We start from the raw sequence: 26,654 nt of genomic DNA, 5'->3' as shown, positions 1-26,654 counted from the left end.
TAAAGGTATCCAAGATTTGAATTACAGACCTACTGTCTCAGCTAGGGGATCGAAAACCTACCCCTAGCTGTTTTTATAGATAAAAAATTGAAACCATTACCAAATTACAAATTCAATCTTTTGAAAGACTTGTGGGATTTTTTTGGGAAGGTTAACCCCTTTCATAATGGTCTGAGAACACTGGCTTTTTGACAAATTATGTGGTGGACTTGTATACCTCCATACCTAGAGATACTGGCTTGGAATTTTTCCACTACAGTTTAATTGGATGATATTTCTTAGTTCTCAGGACATTCAGTTGATTTATGTTTTAATGCCCATAGTGCTAGACAACAATTACATCTATTTGAAGGAGAATTTTTCAAACAATAAAGAGGTGTAGCAATGGGGACAGTGTGTGTTCCCATATACTCAAATGTAGTATTATTATCATGGATGAAAACCCATGTATTTAATTCAGAATATTTCAAATTTTGTAAATTTTATTTGCGATACCTGGACGTTTTTTTTTTTTTTTATTATTTGGGAAGGTCTGAACAATGGTGTCAAAGATTTTGTGAATTATTAAGGTAATACCACTGCCTTTTTGAAATTTACATGGTATTTTAATAGTAACCATATGAAGTATTTGGATATGTGCATTACGAATGATGAAAATGGCTTTAGTTCTGGAATACATTGTAAGCCAACCTTCAGTAACTAGTCTCTTATTTGCACTTTAACAGTTCCCACCAATGAGTTATAAAAATGGTTTAGTTAAGGGGATATTTGTTCAGGTGTCACGAATAACATCAAATAAGGATGTGAGGAATTTAGAAAAATGTTTTTGGGGAGGGGCTACCACCCTTAGATTTGTAAAAGATATTAGTAATTTTATTTTAAATGAATGGAGAAAGAAATATAAATCCTTCTTAGGGGCTGATTTTGATGGAACTTCAATTAATGGAATGTAATAATGAAAGATTTGTCCTTATAATTTTTGGGCAAATAAATGTGGTTGCTATAGGCAATGTACACGGATATTAAATCAAGAGATGATTTCCCTAGATTTGTTGTTGTGTCTTTCGGCTTTTCCCAGTTAGAGGTCGCCACAGTGGAACTCCAGTCCGCTAATGATTGGTAGTTGATTTTTACGTGCTGAGTTACCAGCCCTGGCGCACAACCTTCAACGAAGGTACACCCATTCATGCATGTCTCCACGCAGAAGATGGTCTAGCTGAGAATCGAACCGGTCAGCGTCTTACAGTGAGGCGACAACGCTACCGCAGCACCACCAGCACCAACAGATGATTTCCCTATCTAATAGTGTTAAAAGCCGAATAATAATAATTAGTGAAAGGGAACTGTAAAACTATGGGGTATTATACACAGTTATTTGCATAGCTTGTACAAGTTTTTATGTAGGGAAAACTAAATGTGCCCGATACAAAAAGATTTATGAGCATATGTATGACCTTATGATTAAAAACAATAATAAAGAACTTTATAGGCATTCAATTAAATGTAAAGGGATTTGTGATTTTAAATTTGGAATACTGAAAAAGGTAGATAAAGATCCCAGACAAGGGGACTGGGTGTCAGGGTTAGAGTTTAGGGAATTGATTTGTCAATTAACACAGCAACCCCCCAAGTTTAAATGAAATAGTATCCATCAATATGTGGTTAAAACTTGAGGGGAGCTGAACTCTAAGAGGTGCATTTCAAGTTTTATATGGCATGCAACAACAATCATGATTTGGAACATGGAATGCTGTTTTTTTATGTAATCATACATGGTCTTATGTATGGCTATAAATGCATATGACATTCGAAGATGAACATTAAATTCACAATTTTATTTATTTATTTGCCATTTGTTAACTGGATTAGTCCAGCTGGGCTAAAAGCCCATTTTCAGTGGAGATCTGAGGAGAAAAGCTCCAATAGGAACACTTTACAGTACAAAATATTACAAGCACATATAGAGAATTATTATACGAGTTCCGAAGATACATAGAATTACAATAGAGAAGAAGTATAGTATAATAATATGATAAACAAATAATAACTTTTTTTGTTGTTACATAGACAGTGTAATTCAATTGGATTTTCCAAGGCAGTGAGAAAGATTTCACAGAGACGAGAAGAGTATGTATATGAGTAACAGTATGTACAAATATACATGTGGTAGAGCAGTATAGATTAGGGATGTATTCTCAGAGAGAAACTAAAGTTAAAGAGAAAAAATTAGGAGGTTTTGTAGATAAAAGTCAGAGAAGGAGTGGAAAATCATATAGTAGTATAGTGGATTAGGTAGAGGCCTGTCAGGGACAAGTCTTAGTGTTAAGTAGGTGAAGTTTTAGTTCCTTTTTGAAGTGCTTAGTGTGAGGAATAGATCTTATGTAGACGGGGAGTTTGTTCCAAGCTTGGGCAATGGAGAATTTGTAGAGTAATGTACTGACAGTTTTATTGGGATGGTAGATCTCCAGGAGTAATTGGTTGGAGGTGTGGAGGGTATGTGTAGGGGTGTAAGAGGATACCAGAGAGGAGAAGGCTGGGCAGCTGGATGGTTTGTGTACTATACCGTGTGTGATCTGTAACTGTGAAAGTGGAAGTTGTTGAGGGAATTCTAGCCATTGGATAGCATTGAGTGCAAGGCAATGATGACAGCTGTGATGAGTTAGTGGCAAATCTACTTACTTTGTGGTAGATTTGTTAGTGTTTGGACATGGTTCTAGCCTGTATGTTAGTGAGGACTGGGGCACCATAGAGGAGGGAGGGGAGAAGAAGAGTCTGAGCTAAGGAGAGTCTGGCATTGGGAGTTAGAAATTTTCTATTACGGTAAAGAAGAACTAGTTTTGGTGGGTTTTTTTATGCTTTTCAGGATATGTAAGTTAAATCTGAGCTCATCATCTAAGATGGTACCTAGGAGTTTAGCGTGGGATTCAGGTTCTATGATGGCCACATGGAAAGATGTGATGACAAAGGCTGATTTATGTTGAGAGAGAGAACGAGGAAGAAAAAGCAGTAGTTTAGTTTTTTGGGGTTTAAGATGAGTTATCAGATAGTCATTTATCACTGGATAGAAAGGCGTCTTGGATCTGTGAGTGGAGATCTGAGATGTTATTGGAGATGGAAATGAGAGTGGAATCATCAGCATATTGTATTAGGGAGGATAGTTGCCAAGACGTGTGAAGATCATTTGTGAAAATGTTAAACAGAAGGGGACCCAGAATGGAGCTTTGGAGTACACCAGATGTGATAGGAAGAGAGGGGGAGCAGGAAGAGAGCCATCTGACAGACTGTTGCCTATTGGATAGGTTACTAGTGAACCATTGAAGTGAAGGAGGGGAGAGATTGAGGTTAGCAAGTTTAGATAGAAGAATAGGGTGAGAGATAGTGTCAAAGGCTTTGAAAAGGTTGAGAAAAAGACAGGGTATAGGTTCATAGGTTCATAGGTAGGTACTAAGATATCTGCCCAAGGGCATTTATAAGCCTATCCAGAGTGTGTTGCCACCTCATTGATTAATTAACTGATCCTCTGTCAAACAGAGCCAATGAAGTAATCCCAGGGGTGTATTTTCTGTACCCTTCCACTCGTCAAGGTTTCTCTTGAAGAGTGTTAGTGAGGGGCTCTGCCTGATGTAATTTGGAATTTTGTTCCAAAGCATGGGGAGTCTCTGTGACAGGAATCTATCCCTCCAGCATGTTCTATTTATTGTTGTGGTGAGGTTTAGCTCACTAGAGGACGTGGCACACAGTGACTTGGATTTCTTTAGGTGGAGCATGTCCATCAATTCTGAGTTGGACATGGCTTTGTAAGTCAGGCAGAGATCACCTCTGAGTAAGCAATATGCTACTGAGTACAGCCGGAGTTTTTTCAGTCGGGCTGCATAGGACATAAGTTTGAGGCCAGTAATCCTCTTGGTGAGGTACTTTTATGGTCTTTCCAGCTGTTGGAAGTGTCTTGTGAGGTACATCCCAAATGGGGCATTGTACTCTATGATGGGTCTAATGAGTAACGAGTAGAGGGGCACTATAACCTCTTTATTTCTAGATGGGAACCCTTTAGTAATTAAATAGGCCACATAGAAGTATTTCCTAACTACTTTGACAATATGATTGTCAAAGGAGAGATTACTATCTACCTGGGTCCCCAGATCTCTTATTTCCTCTTCTGTATTAAGGGGGCTGTGACCTATGTGGTAATTCATGTGTGTTTTGTTTTTCCCAAATGGGATAACTATGCATTTTTTGGCATTTAGCTTGAGGACATGACTTTGACACCAGGTGTCCATCTCAGTAAGGCCCTTTTGGAGCATGTCCGTATCAGCCGGAGAGTCAATTATGGCTCCTAGTTTGCAGTCATCAGTGAACTTGGTTAGCCATAGTCCTCGTGTGTTTGCCTGTACTTCTGAGAAGTATATGCCGAACAGTAGGGGTCCCAGGACCAAACCTTGTGGGACACCACTTGTGACTGGTTTAGAGTCGGACCTGGAGCCCGCTATTCTTACTGTGTGAGTTCTGTCTGTAAGCCAATTGGCAACCCATCTCGTGACGAAGGGGTTTTTGTTCAGGCTGGTGAGTTTTTCTGTACTACTCGAGTGGGGAATGGTGTTGAAATACTTGGTGAGGTCAAGGGAGGCTGTGTGAACTACCTTTCCCTTGTCTATGGCCTTGGTGACTGTCTCAAAGAAGTCAACCAGGTTTAGTAGGCATGATCTGCCCTTAACAAAGCCGAACTGGGTTGGGTCAAGTGTTTGGAGGTTCCCAATGTCTTTGTTAATGAGTTCCATGATGATGCACTCCATTGCCTTGCAGACTAGGCTAGTCAGGCTTATGGGGTGATAGTTACCAGGGTCAGTTGTGGCCCCTCATTTGTGGAGAGGAATAACTGTTGCTGTGTGCCATTCTATGGGCATCTAGCCTGTGGAGAGGCTGAGGTTGAACAGCGTGTTTAGGTGGGGTTTAGTTCATTCTATAGCTGGTGCAAGACACAGCCTGGGACACCATCTGGTCCCATTGATGCTGTATTTTTGGCTTTCAAAAGGGCTGTTTTCACCTGTGTGTCTGTGATTTTTGGAACACTACACTTTTCCGGTATTGTTGTGGGCCCTTTTGGAGGTGAGAGGGGGGTGAAGTTTGCACTGAATCTATCTGCCAGGATGTTGGCAATATCAGTAGATTCAGTATACTTTGTTCTATTTTGCACTAGTTCAGTGCATATCTGCGAGTTGCCACTTAGATTCTTAACATAACTAAAGAAGGCTTTGTGGTTATCTTTTGAGTCTCTGGCTATTTTTCTTTCAAAGTTAGCCTTGGATGATTTCATGAGGGACCTTAGTTTCTTACTGATACTGATCAGGGATATCTTTCCTTCTTGGGATTTGCTTTTTTTCTGAACTAGATTCCTCCTTCTATTGTATAGCCTGTTTATTGCAGGGGTCCACCAAACTGGTTTTCTTCTCTTAGAGGAGTGAGTCTTGGTTTTGCTAGGGATGGCATGATCCATGCATCCTTCTAGGTGCTCATAGAGTGCATTTGCAAAGGTTTCTTCATCTTGGGCAGTGTTATCCTTCAGCGTGGGGGCTGTGAAACTTACCACCTCTGTCTTAAGTAAGGTGAAGTTTGCTTTAGAAAAGTTTTTTACTGTGGTTTCCTTAGTTGGGGTGGTGGTGGGGTGTGGACATCCAGAGTAATTAGTTTATGGTCTGATCTAACCAGTGACGGGTTGACCTCCAGTGTGGAACACCTGTCACCCATGTTGGTGATGACCAGGTCCAATATATTTTCACCTCTGGTAGGGTTGATGAATTCCAGGAAGTGTTGGACCTGGGAATTTGTACTCGAGTAGTTTTCCCAGTGAATGGTAGGGTAATTGAAATTGCCCAATATCAGGGTGTTTGGTAGGACCTTCATGTTTTCCAGTGTCTCCAGAAAGGTGGAGTGGTGGCCCTGGGTCATGGAGGGTGATCTGTAGCAGGCCACAATTTGCACTGCAGATTTGCCAGATGTTAGTTGCACATGGATGATCTCAGAGGTATCATGCTGTGCCACTAACCTGAAGGTGTAGGTATCCTTGATGAATATGGCTCCACCCCCTCCTTTTGTATTTCGGTCCGTGTTCTGTGGCCGAAACGTGTGGTATGAGTTGTAACCCAGTAGTGCTGGAGTGGTCTCTGGAGCCTTGAAGCAGGTTTCAGTTACTGCACAGATGTCAACGTTCTCCATACTGAGGAGTGCTTCGAGTGCGTGCATTTTGAGATTTAAACTCCTGGCGTTGAGTAGCATAACCCTCCGTTTTTTGTTAATTGTGCTGTTTACGGAGGTGGGTTTGAATTTTGAGCCTTGCATAAAAAAGGCACTATGGGGGCAGCAAGAGCCTGGGCCAGTATTCGAAAGCCTAGGGGTGACAGGTGCAAGCCATCTCTTGTGAAGCAATGCGGCTTGTCGAGCATGTTGTCCCAGGCTGACAGACACTGGATCCCCTTTGAATGACACCAGAAGCTTAGCCAGTTGTTGAAATTGATCATTTTTTCTTTATACTGAGGTATCATTTTTGGTGAGGGCAGGATGCTACTCAGGGTCAGGGTCATACCAACCTGGGCTGCATGATCAGAGCGCTCTTCCATGTCTCTTTTCATGTAGTCCAGGGAGGTATGTCTCAGGTCATTCACACCAACATGAACAATGACAGAGTCATATTTGTACTTGTTCTGGAGTGACCAGAGTGCTTGTGTTATGTGGTAGATTCTGGCTCCTGACAGGCAGATAACAGTAACCTTCTGCTTGTCCAGCTTAGTGAGTGGGACATCAGTGTGCCTCACTATAGAGTCACCTATTACTAGTGTGTTAGGTATGTTATTTTGCCTTAAGGGCTGTCATTGTGCGGCACACTAATTTTGTGTTTTATGTGTTGTCTGGTTTGTGACGGGAAGTGCAGGTTGTTTGGGTGTCTGCTTTGGAGGTCTCTGATGCTTTTGCAGGTTTTTATTTAGAGCCTCCGAGTATGAGTTTGTGTATTTATGTGTATTTTTTGCCAGTGCTGTTTTAGTAGGTCTGTGTGCGGCTGGAGGTGTGATGCAAGTGTTAACCTTCTCCTCTTGACTGTCTGTTCCAGTCTTGGGTGGAGACAGCTTAGCTTCCAGTCTGGCTGTATAATTGCATCTCTCGCATATGTTAGTGTTTTGTGGTAGGAGTAGAGGGTTGTCTATGTACATGAGGCAGTTGTAACATTGCCTCAGGATACCCAGATTCATCAGCTGGACTGGAGAGTGCACCTGAAGTTGTCCTTTGGTCATGCCTGAATAGTAGGGTGAGCTGATAGTCGCTTGGTTGGTGAGGGGTGAATAAAGAGCCTTGTCCTGCTGGGCAATCAGTGTCAGGGTATATTAGTGCTTGCTATTAGATCTGAGCAAGTGCTGGGCTGTAAGATGCTTTCTGAGTGCTTAGGTTGAGAGTTAGACTAGTTTCAAGGGAAAAACTGAAGAGAAGACTTAGTGGAGCCGGTAATAATTTAACTGTAGCTAACTGACACTGCCCGGTGTGCAAAACCATACAAACACGGTTTTTATAGTAGGGAAATGAAAGAGATAGAAATTAACCCAAAATGGCCAATAAACTACCAACTTGTGGGCTGGAACCACTCCTCCAGAGACAGATAGGTTGCTCAAAGCTCCCCTATCTCACAGTGAACAGAGAAACTTCCTTCTATCCAAGTAAGGCATGGGCAACTCAGAAACTAGTATCATAGCCCTGAATTCAGCACTAGCCTGAAAACTGAACTATACTAGCTTAGAAAGGCGGGAAGCAAGGAATTTTTTTTTTTTTTTTTTGAAAAGATAAGGCAAAAACAGTAAAAAATACACTTAAAACAGCTTTAAATGACTAGAAAAGGCTATCTCACTTTAGTGTGTAGCCTACAACAGTTAAACAAATTATTTAAACAAAAAACAACTTTTTAAAAGTGCAGGCAGTCAAATAAGCACAATATGTTAAAAAAATAAGCTTTTAAATCATAATAAATGCTGAAAAATCTGCGTTTAGGCAGAAAACAGTTAAGTACAGCAAGAAAGTACAGAAAACTAATACTTAATCACTCCAAAGTCTCTCATCTAAGTTAGAAGGCATGTATCAGTTTAAGGCTTTCTAGTGCTACCCAGTAGGTTAGTTACAGGAAAGATGGGAAACAAGCGCAGATGTGGTCTTTTAAATCAGAAAGTTGAAATAGAAGGACAAACTGTCCAAATGCCAATAAACTACAATTTCTGGGCCAAGAACCTCTCCTCTCATGGTAGACAGGCTACCTAGTGCTTACCACTCCCACTGATAAGCTAGAAGGCTTTCTTCCAACACAAAAAGACTTGCGGAGTTCAGAAGCTTACCAACAGTCCTGGAAACAGCAACTCTGTATCTGGACTAGGGTAGTTACAGATAAGGTGGGAAACAAGCGCAAGTGCGGCTTTTAAACCAGAATGTTGAAAGAGTTGAAAAAAAAAGCTGTCCAAATGGCCAATAGCTACAATTTCTGGGCCAGGAACCACTCCTCTTGTGGTAGATAGGCTACCTAATGCTTACCACTCCCACTGATAAGCTAGAAGGCTTCCCTCCAACACAGAAAGGCTTGGGGGGCTCAGAAGCTTACAAAGAGTCCTGGATACAGCAAATCTGTACATGGAATAGACTAGTTTCAGGAAAGGTGGGGAACAAGTACAAATGTAGGCTTTTAAGCCAGCAAGTTGAAAGAGATGGAAAACTGCCCAAACGGCCAAATAAACTACAATTTCTGGGCCAAAACTCACTCTTCCCATGGAGGATAGGCTACCTAGTGCTTACCACTCCCACTGATAAGCTAGAAGGCTTCCCTCCAATACAGAAAGGTTTGGGGGGGCTCAGAAGCTTACAAAGAGTCCTGGATACAGCAAATCTGTACCTGGACTAGACTAGTAACAGGAATGGCAGGAAACAAATGCAAACACAGACTTTTAAATCAGAAGGTTGAAAGAGATGGAAAAACTTCCCAAACTGCCAATAAACTTTAATTTCTGGGCCAGAAACCACTTCTCTTGTGGTAGATAGGTTACCTAGTGCTTACCACTCCCACTGATAAGCTAGAAGGCTTCTCTCCAACACAGAAGGGCTTGGGGGGCTCAGAAGCTTACCAACAGTCCTGGATACAGCAAATCTGTACCTGGACTACACTAGTTATAGGAAAGGCAGGGACCAAAGGCAAAACGGGCTTTTAACCAGAAAGTAGAAAGAGATGGAAAAATTGCCCAAATGGCCAATGAACTACAATTTCAGGGCCAAAACCCACTCTTCCCATGGTAGATAGGCTACCTAGTGCTTACCACTCCCACTGATAAGCTAGAAGGCTTCCGTCCAACACAGAAAGGCTTGGGGGGCTCAGAAGCTTACCAACAGTCCTGGATACAGCAAGTCTGTATCTGGACTTGACTAGTTACAGGAAAGGCAGGAAACAAGCTTAGAATTTTGTTTTTGTTACAGAAAAACAGCTAAAACAGCAGTAAATACAATTCAAATTGTAGTGCGGGCCAGCACACCCGAGTCTGTAGCAACACTACGGCAAATACAGTTCAAATAAATGCAATTAAATTAACAAATGACTAAAAAACAAGTGCAGAAGGCAGTAAATTAGAAGGCTACTAACAAGCAGTAATAAGTGCAGAGTAAGAGCGACTGAACAGATAACAGCATGCAGAAGAGCAACTAAGACAGTTACAGTAAGAGCAGCTGAATAAACAAACAAAAAAAAAAAAATATATATATATATATATATATAGATATATATATATATATATATATATATTTTTTTTTGAGAGAGGGAACAGAGCAGGATTAAGATGCTACAGGGGTTGTCCTTCCCAAATGCTCTCTTTGTACACAGTAGGAGTGCCTGAAATCAGAATATGATCTCACTGCATTCAGTTGAGTGAGCAAATGAGATTGGTTATCATCTCTAGTCTCTACTACTTTATAGATAAAAGATAGAAGGGCAGTAATTGTGCTGTGGTATAGTCAAAAACCATGTTTGGGTGGGTGTCAGAAGGTGTTCCTATGGGAGAAAATTTTGTAGCCAAGTATGAATGCATTTTCCAAGTATTTTAGATACTGGAGAAAGAATGGCTATAGGTCTGTAGTTCGATGGGTCAGCAGAATTCCCTGCTTTATGCAGAGGGATGGTGAAGAAGGATGTCTAAGTGTCAGGGACTATAGCTTCTTGAATAAATCTATTTATTAGTAGGGATACGGGGAAGACTATGGATTCAGCAGCTAGTTTGAGAAACAGAGGTGGGAGGTTGTCAGAGGAGGCAGAGCAGGGTTTGAGTTTCAGTAGAAGTGATTTGATGTAAGCAGTGGAAACAGGTTGAAAGGAAAAGAGTTTTTGGCTGACAGAGTTGGAAGGGGTAGTAGGGGTGTTAGAGTTGTGGCTAGAATGTGTGAGTCTTTGCACAAAATCAATGCAGAGATTGTTGAGAAGTGTAACAGTTTCAAGTGGAGTGTTATTTGGCAAAGGGGAAGAACTGGTAGGGCAACCAGGATGGAGAATTTTGTTTAAGAGTAGTCCAGAATTTACGTGGATTGGATTTGCAGTTTAGTTGGGGAGAGTTGTAGTAGGTGTTTTAATGTAGTCAAAAAAGAATTAAGGATAAATGTACTTATTAGTTTATTTTTAGTGTATTTATCAATATGTTTATTGATTAAACCATATTCATATTCCTGTTTATGTTTTTGCAGAGAAGGAGAATTTTAAAGGAGCTGTATCTTTAAGTAAAAGCTTTTTAAGGAAGTGAGGTAAAGGCGGTGATAGTCTGAAGAAGTTCCCGGTTCAGGAAACGAAAGTGCTCAATCTTTTTTTTTTTTTTTTTTTTTTTTTTTTTTTTAATAAACTTGGATGAAAATAGGCTTTGAGCCTTTTTTTGATGTACATCTTTGATAACACACAACTGTGGTTCATTATTTTACGTTTGGACCTGTTCTCCTAGTTTCGAGGCCCTGCAACATTTGAGTAGTCATTGGTTACTGGTCTTTGACTGGAGACATCATACGCCAGGTTTTGGGTTTAATCCTGTAAATCCTACTATCATAACTGTTGATTTCATATTTCTTATTATGAAAACTGCACCATACATTCACCATTTTGCTAACAGGTCTTCCAGTTTTATAAATTAACTAAAAACTGTTGCCCAACCAATATCAGGTGAACCTAGGGAAAAATAAATAACTGAAAAAGAGATTTTCAAACTACAAGTAGGAAACACAAGACATCTTTCATAGTCTAAGGCAAACTTACAGATCTAATTAAAGTATTGTCCATTATATGGTTTGATTACACCACAAGCATATTCATATATTTAGCAGAAATAAAGTTGTGTAATCCAAGGCAGTTGCTAAAATGTTGAATTCTTTTAGTCTTTGTCAGTAATACTCTAAAACTACTAAAATATTTGATTGCATTTTCTGGATGAATCTTGGCAAATGGCACTCCTGTATAATCTTTATTTTCAACAATTGGTCGCAGTTCCTGTGATTTTGAAACGTTATTGCATCTTAAATTGATTCTCTACCCCATGACCCAAATGAACTCCTCTCCATCCAGCTGCTTCACTCTACTTGTACTGAGCACATAGTACATCTGGCAATTGCTGCTGCAAAAGTTAAAATAATCTCACTACCAAAGAAAGTTCTACAGCTCAATTTCACCAGATGCAAAAGTACAAAAGAAGTAATACCATCAATTAAAATCTATGTATGGCAGTTTCCAAGAATCAAAATAAACTTAACTGTTTTCCCTCACTTCTGCATTAGTATGTTTTGTAATGTAGTGTTGAATATGCTGGAGGGACACCACCACCCCAACCCACACCCACACCTACAGACCTTATACTGCTAAAGGTGAAGCTTTAGCATATTTTACTCTAGCAGTATAACATTTCAGTGGGAAAGGCAATAAAAGCCCATAACAATAAAATTAAATGCTGTGACTCATGTCAAGTATTTAGAGTTCAAAGACCTTGTCTTTGTATTCATAAACATTTTACATCACTACTTGTTTTTGGTGGTATACCATTGGGCGGGACTGCATTCTATTGAAGTACCTGATTGGCCTTCCCCTCATCTCAGATGTTTCTCCAGCTACTATAATCTCATTTCAAACCAAAGTCACTGCAATATTTCCTGTTGTAGTTAACTTAGGTGCATGTTAACATCAATCTAGCAGCTTTGTGTTACTGTCTTTAAAATTATCAGGACTTGTCTTACCTCCTGTCTTGCTACAGTTTTACGATTGTTTTCCTGATAAAATCCCCAAAATGGCATAGATTAAAGAACACAAAACAAAAAGAACTATTCTACAAGTACCAGCTCTTCAGAGAAGACACAGATGCAGTCAAATTCTATTAGGCTATGACTTCCTCTTTCGGCTTTTCCCGGTTAGGGGTCGCCACAGCAGATCACCTGTCTGCTTATGACTGGCAGTGGAGTTTTTACTGTGTTGAGTTGCCAGCCCAGTGCCCAACCTTCCACAGAAGACACACACGTACTCACACCTACGGCCAATTTGGAGTGTCCAATCCACCTACAACATGTCTTTGGGATGTGGGAGGAAACCGGAGCACCCGGAGGAAACCCACGCAACCACAGGGAGGACATGCAGGCTCCGCACAGAAGGCATCCCAGCTGAGGATCGAGCCGGAGAACTTCTTGCTGTAAGACACTATTAGGCTATGACAAGGTTAGCAAAGACAGGGGCTGCCCTTCCTCCCATGGCAACCCCCATCTTCTGCTTGTAAAGTTTGCCAGCAAAATTAAAGAAATTGTTATCCAGTACTAGTTCCAACAAGGTCCAAATGGTGTTAATCAAACCTTTGTTTAAGTTGGTACAGTTGGTTATAGAGTTCCTGATGAATTCAATCCCTATATTCTGTTCAGTATAGGTCTATAGGGACACAACATCAAGAGCTGCAAACTTACCTGCACTGACATTTTTACATTACTCAACAGTTGTAATAAATGCCAGGAGTCGCTCAAGTAAATCTCAGAAGCCTGTGCAATGGGGTTTAATAAATGATCTAAAATCCATGAAATGGGTTCCATCTTGTCGTCTGCAGTGGCTACTAGTGTGAAGAGGGTAATTTTCTTTATTTTTATGTACGTTTAGAATTCCGAAGAATCTCTCAATCTTAGGAAGATCAGCTTGTAAAAAGAATAAGTTTCTGCATCTATTTCATCTTGACTTATCTCTATCTACTTCTGTTCTGCATTTCCTTTCAGATCTCACTCTGCTCCCTCCCTGTCAAAACCTATTTTCCACACTATTATCCCTACTAATTGCCTCAGTTCAGCATACTGCAAGATTTTTGCAATACTAACCATGCTGTTTCCCTCCTGTACCCCCTTCATTCATCTTCCTCCTCTCATTCGTAACATCATCACCAGTATAAATAATAAATAAGCACACCTCAACCATTACTTCACCCTTATCTATCGACATTTGTTCTATTATCTACTCAAAAATCTCTTCAGGCTTATTTCCCATAACTCATACATACCACTGTTGTAATCACAAAATACTAAAGAATGTCACTCTCAGTGTCAAGGTAACACTTCTACCCATCTCTGCTAAAATGCCATAATAAACAAACCATATTTCTCTGCTATACATTAATGTGGTGACATCCACCCCAAACCAAAGAATACATCTTAAAATACTAAAAATAGTCACTCTAAACATTAGAAACGTATGCAGCAAAGTCATGGATTTTCATGCCTGGATGACCCAACACAAACCAGACATCCTTACCACAACAAGGACATGGCTAAAGCCTGAAATAAAAGATGCTGAAATACTGCCCCTTGGCTATAATATTATTAGGCTTGATAGAGCACATAAGAAAGCAAGTGGAGTAGCTATAATCTTCCCAAATATCCTCATAGTAACTCTCTATAAAGGCACAATCCCAAATTTTGGAAAAGCAGAAATGCTAATTTTGTTCCTAAAACTTAGTAGAGCCAAGAGCATATACATTGTTGTGTTATATATCTCCCCAGAACAAAACACTCCAATACTTGAAAACATACTATCCAGGATAGCAGATACAATCACAAATGAAAATATCCTCCTGGCTGATGTAAACATAAACTGACAGTCTTTATCCACAAATTCAGCAATCAACAGCTTGAACCTCTTTGGATTCAGTCATCTTATTTATACACCAACATGACATGGCAAAATTAACTCCCAGCAATCTATCCTGGACTGGATTCTGATTACCCATCTAATTTTACCTCCTCAGGTTCCCTCCCTGACACACTAAGTGACCACCTGCCAGCTTATACCCACAAGAGTATCACACAACTAACAAAGGAACATATGCTCAAAACTACACATAATTTCTCCATTTTATCCAAAGAGTCTTTCATTGAAGCTCTGAAAGCAGTTAACTGGTCAGTCCTAAAAAAACTCCCCTTAAATGGTGCAGTTGAATAGTTCAATGCAGTATTTCTAAATATTCTTAACACCTTAATCCCATGGCGTACAAAAGGTATTAAAAAACAGCCATATCCTATGACTCATGATCCAGTGAAAACTCCTTATGAAAGACAGAGACAAAGCATGGATTAACTGGCAAACTAATAAAAATGACAAAAATTGACATCTGTTCAGACAGCTACAAAACCAAGTTAAGGAAAAAGTTAATAGAGATAAAAAGTCTTATTATACTCACCTGTATGATAGCCATAAAAACACACTAAAAATCTTACTCTCCATATCTTCTCTCATCAACCGAGGTACAAAAAGGGATCCGAGCCAATATCCAGACACTCCCAATCTTCAAACAGCTACCTATTTCAATTCATACTTCACAGAATGCATAGCCAACTTAACCTCATACTCACCTAACACAGCCCCTTCCACACAGCTAACCTCCCGTACCTTAGACCCTAGCACATTTCCTTCACACAACTTACCTAACTACAACCTCTCCAATATGCATACAGATAACTCCACCCACTTTACCTTTCAACTAGTTTCTATAACTCTCAAAAAAAGTCTTTTACATAAACTAAAACCTTGTTTCTCCTCAGATGACAACATTCCCCTGGAATACTTAAATCTAGCTGCAGATGCAATAGCATACCAAATCAGCATTCTTATTAATAGATCAATAACAGAATCCTGCATCCCTAACTTGTGGAAAATGGCAAATACTATCCCATTACATAAAAGAGGTAATTCCACTGACATTACAAATTTCCATCTTGTAGCCAACCTGTCTCCCATTTTTAAAATCCTGGAAAGATGTGCAGTGGATATAACAAGTTTACACACCCCTGTTAAAATGCCAGGTTTTTGTGATATAAAAAAATGAGACCACATTAAATCATTTCAAAACTTTTCCCACTTTTAATGTGACCTATATCCCGTACAATTCAACTGAAAAACAAACAAATCTGTTAGGGAAAAAAATATATAAAAAATAAAAAACGTACAATATGCTGGTTGCATGAGTGCACACCTTAAACTAATACTTTGTTGAAGCATCTTTTGATTTAATTACAGCATTCAGTCTTCTTCGGTAGGAGTCTATCAGCATGGCACATCTTGACTTGACAGTATTTGCCCACTCTTCCTTGCAAAAACACTCCAAATCTGTCAGATTGTGAGGGCATCTCTTGTGCACAGCCCTCTTCAGGCCACCCCCACAGATTTTCTATTGGATTTAGGTCGGGGCTCTGGCTGGGCCATTCCAAAACGTTAACTTTTTTTCTGCTGAAGCCATTCTTTTGTTGATTTGGATGTATGCTTGAAGTCATTGTTGTACTGAAAGGTGAAGTTCCTCTTCAGCTTTCTAGCAGACACCTGAAGGTTTTGGGCCAAAAGTGACTGGTATTTTAAACTGTTCATAATTCCTTCCACCCTGACTAAAGCCTCAGTTCCAGCTGAAGAAAAGCAACCCCAAAGCATGATACTTCCACCACCATGCTTCACCATGGGGATGCTGTTCTTTTGGTGATGCAAAGTGTTGTTTTTGTGCCAAACGTACCTTTTGGAATTGTGGCCAAAAAGTTCAACCTTAGTCTCATCAGACCATAACACATTTTCCCACATGTTTTTGGGAGACTTGATGTATTGTTTTGCAAATTTTAGCCAGGCCTAGATGTTTTTCTGTGTAAGAAAAGGTTTCCGTCTTGCAACCCTACCCCATAGCCCAGACATATGGAGAATACAGGAGTTTGTTGTCACATGTAGTACACAACCAGACTTCCCATCAATTCCTGCAGCTCCTTTAGTGTTGCTGTAGGTCTCTTGGCAGCCTCACCGACCAGTTTCCATCTTGTCTTTTCATCAATTTTCGAGGGACGTCCAGTTCTTTGCAACATCATGGTTGTCCCATATTTTCTCCACTTTTTGATGACTGTCTTCACTGTGTTCCATGGTATATCCAATGCTGTGGACATTTTTTGTACCCTTCTCCTGACTGATAACTTTTAGCAATGAGATCCCTTTGATGCATTGTAAGCTCTCTGTGAACCATGGCTTTTGCTGTAGCAGGCAAGTGAGTAAATGTCAGGAAAATCCTACTAGGACAGCTGAATTTTATTTGTGGTTAATCAGAGTCTCTTTAATTGATGGCAGGTGTGCAACCAAGAAGACTGAATGCTATAATTAAATCAAAAAGTGCTTCAACAAAGTATTAGTTTAAGGGTGTGAACACATATGCAACCAACAGCATTGTACATTTTTTTATTTTTTATATTTTTTCCCCTAACAGATGTTTGTTTTTCAATTGAATTTTACAGGTTATAGGTCACATTAAATGTGGGAAAAGTTTTTAAATGATTTATTGTGGTCTCGTTTTTTTTATATCACAAAAACCTGGCATTTTAACAGAGGTGTGTAAACGTTTTATATCCATTGTATACATCAACAATTTCTCCACTGTGTATAAAAAATAAGCTAATCACATATATGTAACAGGGATTTTGTCCAGACCACAGTACCTCCACTGCATTATTATAATTTACAGACATTGCCAATAAAACTTGCAACTCTAATAAACTTGTATCTGCAGTATTTTAGATCTATCAGAAGCCTTTGACATGGGCTCTCACAGTAAACTCCTCAATCAACTTTCTACCCTGGGTCTATCATCTCCATCTATTCAATGGCTCTCTAGCTACCTTGCCAACAGACAAGCTATAAAATTGCAAGAATCTATCTCTGCATAGCTTCCCACTTCCAGAGGTGTCCCACAAGGATATATATTTAGCCCTCTGCTATTCAATATTTTTATCAATAACCTACATTCATCTTGTTGTGAAGGCACTTTGATTCAATATGCAGATACTCTACTATCATCTACTCTTCAAACACTTTAACTCATCTCCAAGAAATCACTCAACAATCCTGTAATCTACATTGAAACCTGGCTTACATGAGCACATTTCCTACTCAACCCCCAAAAATCCAAACTCTTCCTCTTTACCACGAAAACTCACACCCCTAACTAAGCATCTTTCATAATAGTTTCGACAAATAGCACTGAAATTGAATTGGTCCACCATACTAAACTAAGAGTCATAATAGATGATAATCTTAAATTTGACCTCCACATCCAAAGCAATATCAAGAAAACCCATCAAAAACTAGGCATGCTCTACAGAAACAAACATTTTCTGAGCACACTCACAAAAATTATTCTAGACAAAACCTACTTTCTGCTATCACTACTCTATGGAGTACTAATCCTAACTAATTTACAATCCTCCATAAAAAAAAAAAAAAAACTTGAAAGCTGCTACAACAAAATTGCAGAGTTTGCTACTAACTCATCCTCCTTTACCTATCACAGTAAAACACTGCATAACTTCATCTGGCTGAAACTCACCCTCCACCAGTCTTACATTGTTGTTTGTCTTTTCCCGGTTAGGGGTCGCCACAGCAGAACTCCAGTCCACTAATGATTGGCAGTAGATTTTTATGGTGCCAAGTTGCCAGCCCAACATCCAACCTTCAGCAAAGGCACACCCATTCACACATGTCTTTTGGAGGCCACTCAACTGCAGGGAGAACATACAGACTCCACACAGAAGGCACTCCAGCTGAGAATCGAACAGGAGAACCTCTCGTTGCGAGGCAACAACACTACCACTGCACCACAGCGGATTTCTCTCCACCAGTCTTATATTCAGCTTATAAAAATACATAAAATCATACACAATCCATTAGCTTGCCTGGCTCCTGCCCCTTTAATCAACATTTATTTCCTTAAAAGAACTTTTAGATCAGAGGACAAGCAATTTCTCGCCATAAATGAACAGAATAAATCATCTGGACAAAGCCTATATTTGTACTCAGCAGCAAAAAAATGGAACTCTTTACCTCTAACCACCAGAACTATTTAACCTACACACCTTTAAATGCTCCCTAAAAGAATACTTTCCAAAGTCTTGGACCTGATCCTGTGCCAATCCTGGCTGAACTTACTGTACTTCACTCATCCCCTTCTACCTAAATCACACTTCACAACCCTCTCCAGCCTCCTACTCCATTCCTTTCTTTTGTTTTTCCCACTGCCTTACCTTATCCACTTTATCTCTGCAGACCTTTCGTCTACCTCTTTGTCTTTCCTCCCTACTCACCTAAGCTGCCTGAAGGTAACCTACCCTGCACTCTTCTTATAATCTCCTTCCCTCCATCCTTCTCGTTCTATAACCATAAGATGAATATAATTTCTCAAACTAATACAGCATTTAATTCCCCCTCACTGTCTCTAATCATGTAATCTCTAATATGTCTTTAAATATCTTATTAGAATTGTCTCTGGTCTCATTTATCACATACTAATCTGTGTAAGAGATAATATGACTACTGAGTTTTTCCTTACATATTTTCTCCAACTCATGTTATTGTTTTTCATTACACTCTACTATAAAATGTATGCCCTATGTTTTTCGCATTACATTTTTTCACTCATGTTTTGAAGTGAAACTTGATACTTTTTTATTTAAAATATCTGTATTTTGAAAGATTGTGATTGTGGAGCTTGTCTCCCCAGGCCTCAGCTGAAAATGGGCACTTTCTAGCCTATTCAGACTTTCCTGGTAAACAAATGGCAAATAAATAATAAATATGTATGCATAGCTTATATTATTAGATTGGGTTTAGTATTCATTAGTTTTTATATTGATAGCCTCCCTGTCCAGAGTGTGAGATCTGATGAAATGAGTCCCACTTTGAATTTTAAAGTACAGATGCAGTAAAGCTGAGAATTCTGAGACTCACTGTTAGACATTTAAATCAATATTGAAGGGGGTATTTTTGTACCTGCACCCGTGGATGTGGGTGAGCAGCACTCCCATACCCCTCCTACTTATATATACTAGCTCCAAGGATGCTATATCAAAGAGAAGGGAAACACGCTGAGGTATCACAACCTCAAAGTTAGTTCAGATTCCCCATTTGTACTCAAATCCTTGCTGGTCAGAAAATTGAAATTAAAGGCCTCTACCTCTATTAGTGTTTCATCTGGAATTTTGTCTGTACAGTCTTGCAAATTCTAAGTCATGGCTGGAAAAATAAATGCTTATTCACTCACACAACACACACAAACACACACATACCCACACACCCACACACACACACACACACACACACACACACACACACACACACACACACACACACACACACACACGTGTGCATTTGCAGAGGAAAAAAATGCAGTTTACGTGACTTATGTAATTGCTACTTAATGAACATATATGCTATGTGGTTCAGTAATTCTTCAGACAGCAGCTTTTGTATGGCATGCAACAATGTAAACAACAAATAAATAAATAAATAAACCCTAGCAAATAAAGACAACAGGAATAGTTCCATTCTGATGAAGTTCTGATTTACTCTAGGATGAAAAGTGCTTTAAGATTAAATTGACAAAAATTTGCTGGTGAGTGCTGTTTTGTTGTTTTTATTTTTCATTTATATTACACGTGGTGGTGGTGCTGCGGTAGCTTTGTCGCCTCACAGTAAGATGCTATCCGGTTTGATTCTCAGCTAGAGTGTCTTCTGTGTGGAGACATGTGTGAATGGGTGTACCTTTGTTAAAGGTTGTGTGTCAGGGCTGGTAACTCGGCATGTAAAAATCAACTACCAATCATTAGTGGACTGGAGTTCTGCTGTGGTGACCCCTAACCGGGAAAAGCCGAAAGACACAAACAAATTACACTGATTCTGAGACATGGTTGTTTTCATTTTTACACTCATTTCTTTACCTATCATCTAGTGTGACCACCCAGGAAGATACATGATCTTACACACACACACACACACACACACACACACACACACACACACACACACACACACACACACACACACATACACACACACACAGACACACACACACACACATACACACAATCTGGAATTTTGTCTGTACAGTCTTGTAAATTCTAAGTCATGGCAAAATGACCACTTATTCACTCACACAGCACACACACCCACACATGCATACAAACACACACATGCACACACACACATAGATATACATATGTCTACACTCATACATGTACTAGCATACCTCCCACATCCAAGTCTATGATGTACTTAGCTGCATTACAGCTGTTTCCTTAGCAATGTATGTGTGACAACCATCTTTTGACAGTTTTTACTTTTTGCTCCAACAGAGAAACTTTACATTGCTGACACTATAAATCAGAAGCCACTTGCATCTCCGGGTGGGTGAGCACATTGCTAACGAGTATTAGCTGCCCCCTGAAATATCTTATTAACATGCAGCTATATCCACAAGACCACCAGATATGCCAAGGCCCCTGCTAGTTGAAAACCTCAGTGGTAGGGCAATCTAAAAAACAGAAGGTTTACCATGAGGGCAAAAATGGCCATGTTAAGGCTTCCTTGATGTGATAACCTCAGCCTGAGTGTTTTTGGGAACTTTACCATACCAGAACTTCACAGTGGCCTTCTTTACAGACCATCTTTCAAAAATATGACATGCATGATAGCAAATATGTAAAATGGCCACCTCATACTGAATGATTGAAACGTCATTCTAGTATAATTTAGTCTAGTCTTGTGGAGGGCGAATATGGCAAAATATCACAGTAAGGAGTAGACTGTTCATATTTTGGGAAACCTACAACTTTTTTATATGGTGACAATGAATTTCACAACATCAGAAGAGTAAGATCATTGGATTTCTGGGGTAAAATTTTCACTGGAATTGAAATGGATTATGTTGTACATTATGTGGTTTAGTTTTAGTTTGCAAAGACTCAAAGAAGATGGAGAATGTGAGTGTCATGAAAGGGGATACTGCCAGCCCAGCTATCTGGAATTTTGTAAATAATTATGTGTCTTTTGTGAATACCAACATGATTCATATAAGATGCGTGTGTTACAATTGTATTAGAACTGTATGTCATGTGTATGTCAAATTAGGTTTGTACAGATGTGTGCTGAAAAGATATTTTGTAAAGTGTTTGTGCTTAAAATGTAACCAAAGCATGCCCTACTAGAATAGAACAGAAATGTACATGCACTATTGTAACTGTTAAAATGTATATATTTTAACAGTAGAAACTGGAACACAGGAGGTTAGCCTCAGTCTAGTAAATTTAAAAAAATAGCTGAAATTAATTTACTTTATGGCAACAAGGAGACACAATGCCTGTGCTGAGAAGTTTTCTGTTTTGTTTTGAAAGTGTTTTATTGCTTTATAACTTCCAGTCTTTGCCAAAGATCTGAGGTCTATTTATTTTCACAGGTATATGCTAAATGCAACCAGCTGCCATCAATGGTTGTTTTGAGCCTGGAACTAGGAGTCAGATGACAAGCAAAAATGTCATTCTGCGAGTAATCCCAGCAGTAATATTTGAGATATTGATTTGAGAACTCTCAGAGAGACAACATTCTGTATTCTGTCTTGGACAAGATCCATTCACCACACCTCTGCCTTGCTCTGAGTCAAGGGAACAGTATAATTATCTTACATATTGTCAGGAATATAGCAACACATTTATTTGAGACTGCCCTGCAATGTTGTTTTAAATATTTCCTGTGATTTTGAACTCTGATGTCACTGTAATTGTATACTAAGTATTTTCTTGTTCTTTTATTATTTATTATTAAATATATTTAAACCTTTCATTGTGGCTGATCTTTGTAGAGCTATTTAAGTTCTAAGAGTACTTGCATATTTACTTGGTGACACTGTGGGTCACTAACAGCCTTGCTCTTGGTGAAACTACCATTTGGATTAATAGCAACATTACACAATAAGTAATATTAGGCACCTTTTGTTAAGGGCCTTAATAGCTGATAAAGAATGACTGCTGGCAGTGGAAACTACTTTATCATCTAGGCAAAAGGGGGCATAGCTAGTAAACCTGTGCCAACCTTTCCCAGGTGTGTATATGTGTGTGTGTGTGTGTGTGTGTGTGTGTGTGTGTGTGTGTGTGTGTGTGTGTGTGTGTGTGTGTGTGTGTGTGTGTGTGTCTGTCTGTCTGTAAATCAAAGAGTGTGTTTGTCAGCTACTTGGGCAAGGACACAAAGCACTGGTTGGACAGAGAATGTGCTGGAGGTCTTGGCTTGGTCACTCAGCTGAGATCTCAACTCTATAGCTGTGCTAGTGGGTATTCTTACTGGGGATCTGAAGAAAGAGGGAGAAACCAGCTGCTAACTGACTGAGGTTTTTGTGTGCTCTTAAGAGAAACTGCACTTGATGCAGAGAGCTACATCTGGTAAAACTGTGCATGTACCTTCTCATCCTCCCAGTGTACGTCCCCCACTATTGCCAGTGGTGAGGATTGAGGCTCCTTGATTACAGATCCAGTGGTGGGTCATCACATTTATTGGTTAGCAGTGGTGGGATATCTACATATTGGGATTTAGTGGTGTGCACATTGAATTCCTGTAGCTTGTAAACAGTAGTCACTGAAGAAGGTGTTTGTACTCTGAAGCAGCCACACAGTGAACATTCAGAATTCCATATCACAACAGTTTTATTTATTTTTTTAGCTTAGTTAGTCAGGAGAGCAGGTAAGGATGTCAGCAGAGGAGTATGGCAAGCTGAAAAGGAGCCATTTGGCTGAGATGTGCCAAGCCAGAGGAATGGGGCATGCCAACCTGACTAAAGCAGAGATGATTGTAGCCTTAGTCACATCATCCCAGACTAGCAACCAGGAGGATGACCAGACTGGCCTTAGGAATGTACAACTCTCAGAATATGGATAGTTCAGCTTTGCCTCAGAGGACTTAAAAATCCATCTGGCATTAAAAAGTCTTGAACTGGAGGCCAAACATTTGAAAACAGAATCAGAAGAGAGACTGTGAGGTTTGAAGGCTGAAGAAAAGGAGAAACAGAAGCAAGTGGAATTAGAATCAGCAGACAGACTGAGACATCTGGAAGCTGAGAAAAATGAGAAGCAGAGGCAACATGAAAAGAAGATGCTGACTCTTCACCAGGGTCATGGGAGTAATGGGGGAGGGAGTAACTGAACCCCAAAAGCAACAAATGTCAGTAAATGTATTCCCCCATTTACAGAGGGTGATAATTTTGATAGTTTTATTTGTATGATTGAAAGGGTGTGTAAACTGTATAATGTTGACCAAGTGCTCTGGGTACAGTTCCTGACCCCCTTACTCCATGGTAAAGCTGTAACTGCTATTTCTAAATTGTCTGATACTGATTGCTTAAATTACAATACTGTTAAAAATAGCTTATTATAGTGTTTTAAGTTAACATCTGAAGCTTATAGAAAAACAGTTTCATGAGCATAGATGCAAGGCAGGTGAAAGTGTGTGTCAATATATTCCTGAGTTAAGCACTTATTTTCATAGATGGGTGAATGGGTGTCAGGTCACCACTTTGAAGGGCTGGCAGACCACTTGGTGAGGGAAGAAGCCCTTAGCACTATGCCTAAGGACAAGAGACTCTGGTTGGCAGATAGGCAATGCAATATTCCAAATGAGTTGGGAAAAAAGGGAGACCTATACCTAGCAAGGAGATCACTGCACAGGAAAGGGATACCCAGTGCTGCACCTGGGTCTACGTTAACCCCTGGGTGGCCACCTAAACATCCCCAACAGAGTCTTCCAGTAGCAGTGGAAGCCATTGTTCAGGTATACAGCCAGGACCAAGGGTTATATGTTTTAAATGTAACCAGTGGGGCCATGTAGCATATAGATGTCCACGGAGGCAAGGTGGAGAACAAAAGTTAGGGAAGCCAGTAAGTGGGAATGACAGAATGCCAGCAGTAAGTTGTCTGGAGACAACAAGGATACCAAACTACTACAAGAGGTTATATCCTATCTTATTAGATGGGAAACAGGCCACTGTTAAGAGAGACACAGCCTCTGACCTAACCATTGTGAAGCCTGCAATGGTTAAAGAGGAGCACTACTTGCTTGGGCAATCTACTCCAGTCAGAGCTTTAGGAGGGACCCCATTCCAAATTTATTTAGCTAGGGTTCACCTTGACTAGGTGATAGAAATAGAAGCAAGCAAACTAGTGTGTTTGAGAATACCCCTGCCGATGTCCTGATAAGAATGATTTTGGCTCAGACAGACTACACACTTGAAGCCAGGACTGATGAGGTGGCTACTTCAGGGAGGGAGCTACCCTGTAGCAGTGAAACTGAAGGTGAGCCATAGCTGTTTCTGGGTACTGATGTTCCCTTGGACAGAGTGACTGCAACGGTGGAGGTGAATAGTAGTACCCAGGCTAATAGTGAGCCACCACTGTTAGAGAATACCAGAACTGCAGTGGAAGGGGGGCTAGGAGGGGGTTACACAGACAGAGTTGAGACAGGCTCAGCTCTCAGATGCTATATTGCAAGGCCTGAGGGAGATAGCTAGTGTTGCACCTGATTCTCAAGGAAAAGGGGAATCTGTATAGTAGGACAAAGGGATACTGTATAGATATTGGACCCCTGAGGAGGAGCTAGAGGGTGAGAGAATACAGCAGTTGCTAGTGCCCAGAGCCTACTGACTTCTAGCCATAGCCTATGACATTCCCTTTGCAATTCATATGGGCATAAACCATACCAAGAGACGTATTGTGCAGAACTTTTATTGGCCTGGGATTTCCAGGGATGTAACAGGGTACTGCAGGACCTGTGAGCAGTGTCAAAAAGCAGGCAGGGCAGGAGACAAGATGAAAACTCATTTTGATGCCTTTGCCTGTGATTCAGGAGCCATTTTGGAGGATATATATGGATATTGTGAGGCATCTGAGTACTCCAAGTTCCACAGGGAAGATGTATATCCTAGTGGTAATATATTATGCTACCAGATACCCTGAGGGAGTGGCTCTGTCCTCTATTGAGGCAGAAAAGATGGCAAATGCTTTGTTGAAGATTTTCAGCAGGGGAGGTTTCCCAAAATAAATACTGACTGGTAGAGATGCCAATTTCATGTCAGACCTGCTGGCTTATCTGTGAAAGCACTGTGGGGTGAAGCACTTAAAGACCACCCCCTACAATCCCCAGACTAATGGTCTTGTGGAGAGATTAAATTATATACTAAAAATCATACTACAGGCATATACAGACCAGTTTAAGAGGGAGTGGGAATAATATTTGCCCAATCTTTTGTTTGCTTACAGAGAGGTGCCCCAGGAATCCACAGGTTTTTCACCCTTTGAGGGATCACCTTTCGTATAGGCACAGGGTGGGGGGACCTCTAAATATGATTCATGATGAGTGGGAGGGTGAGTGTAAATGCCACAAGGAGTCTGTTGTGGTATATGTCCTAAACCTCAGCACAAGGCTCAGGGGACTCATGGGCTTAGCCCAGGAGAACCTGGCAGAAAAGCAGCAGCAGAAAAAGGCCTAGTATAGCATGAATGCTCAAGCTAGAGAGTATGCTGTGGGGAAGCAGGTTACGGTTCTCATTCCTGTCAGATGAAACAAGCTGCAGGCAGCTTCGGAGGGACCCTTCACAGTGGTAAGGAAGGTCAGTGATGTCAACTACATGATAGAACTGCTAGGCAGTAGCACAAACTGTACCATGTTAACATGATGAAACCTTACCATGATAGGGGGGGTCCTGGTGCTAGGCATTTGCAATAGAAGGCAGGAGGAGTCTGAGGGGGATCTGTGGCTACAGGGAGCCAACCAGCAAAATCCAAAATTACTATGGTGGAGCCTAGAGTTGCAGGCATATGATATGACAGTGCCACACTGTAATGGGGTCAGCAGTGCAAAGGCAGCTGGGATCTCAAGACAAGAAAAGGGGTAAGGTATTCCTAGATAGGGTCATCCTTTTCAAGCAGCGTTTCTCAAGGATCACTTGAAAAACTAGCTTGAGTCTTTGAAGGGGAAAGGAGTGTCATAAAAGGGGATACTGCCAGCCCAGCTATCTGGAATTTTGTAAATAATTATATGTCATTTGTCAGTATCAACATGATTTATATAAGATGCTTGTGCTACAACTGTATTAGAACTGTATGTCATGTGTATATCAAACTAGGTTTGTATAGACGTGTGTTGAAACAATATATTATAAAGTGTTTGTGCTTAAAATGTAACCACAGCATGCCCTTCTGGAATAGAACAGAAATGTACATGCACTATTCTAACTGTATAAATGTTTATATTTTAACAGTGGAAACTGGAACACAGGAGG

Source organism: Protopterus annectens, chromosome 3.part0 (genome assembly GCF_019279795.1).
Source record: "Protopterus annectens isolate FY-2018-M chromosome 3.part0, PAN1.0, whole genome shotgun sequence".
NCBI classification, from domain to species: domain Eukaryota; kingdom Metazoa; phylum Chordata; order Ceratodontiformes; family Protopteridae; genus Protopterus; species Protopterus annectens.
The sequence above is the reverse complement of the archived record's forward strand: the minus strand, read 5'-3'. Positions refer to the sequence as shown.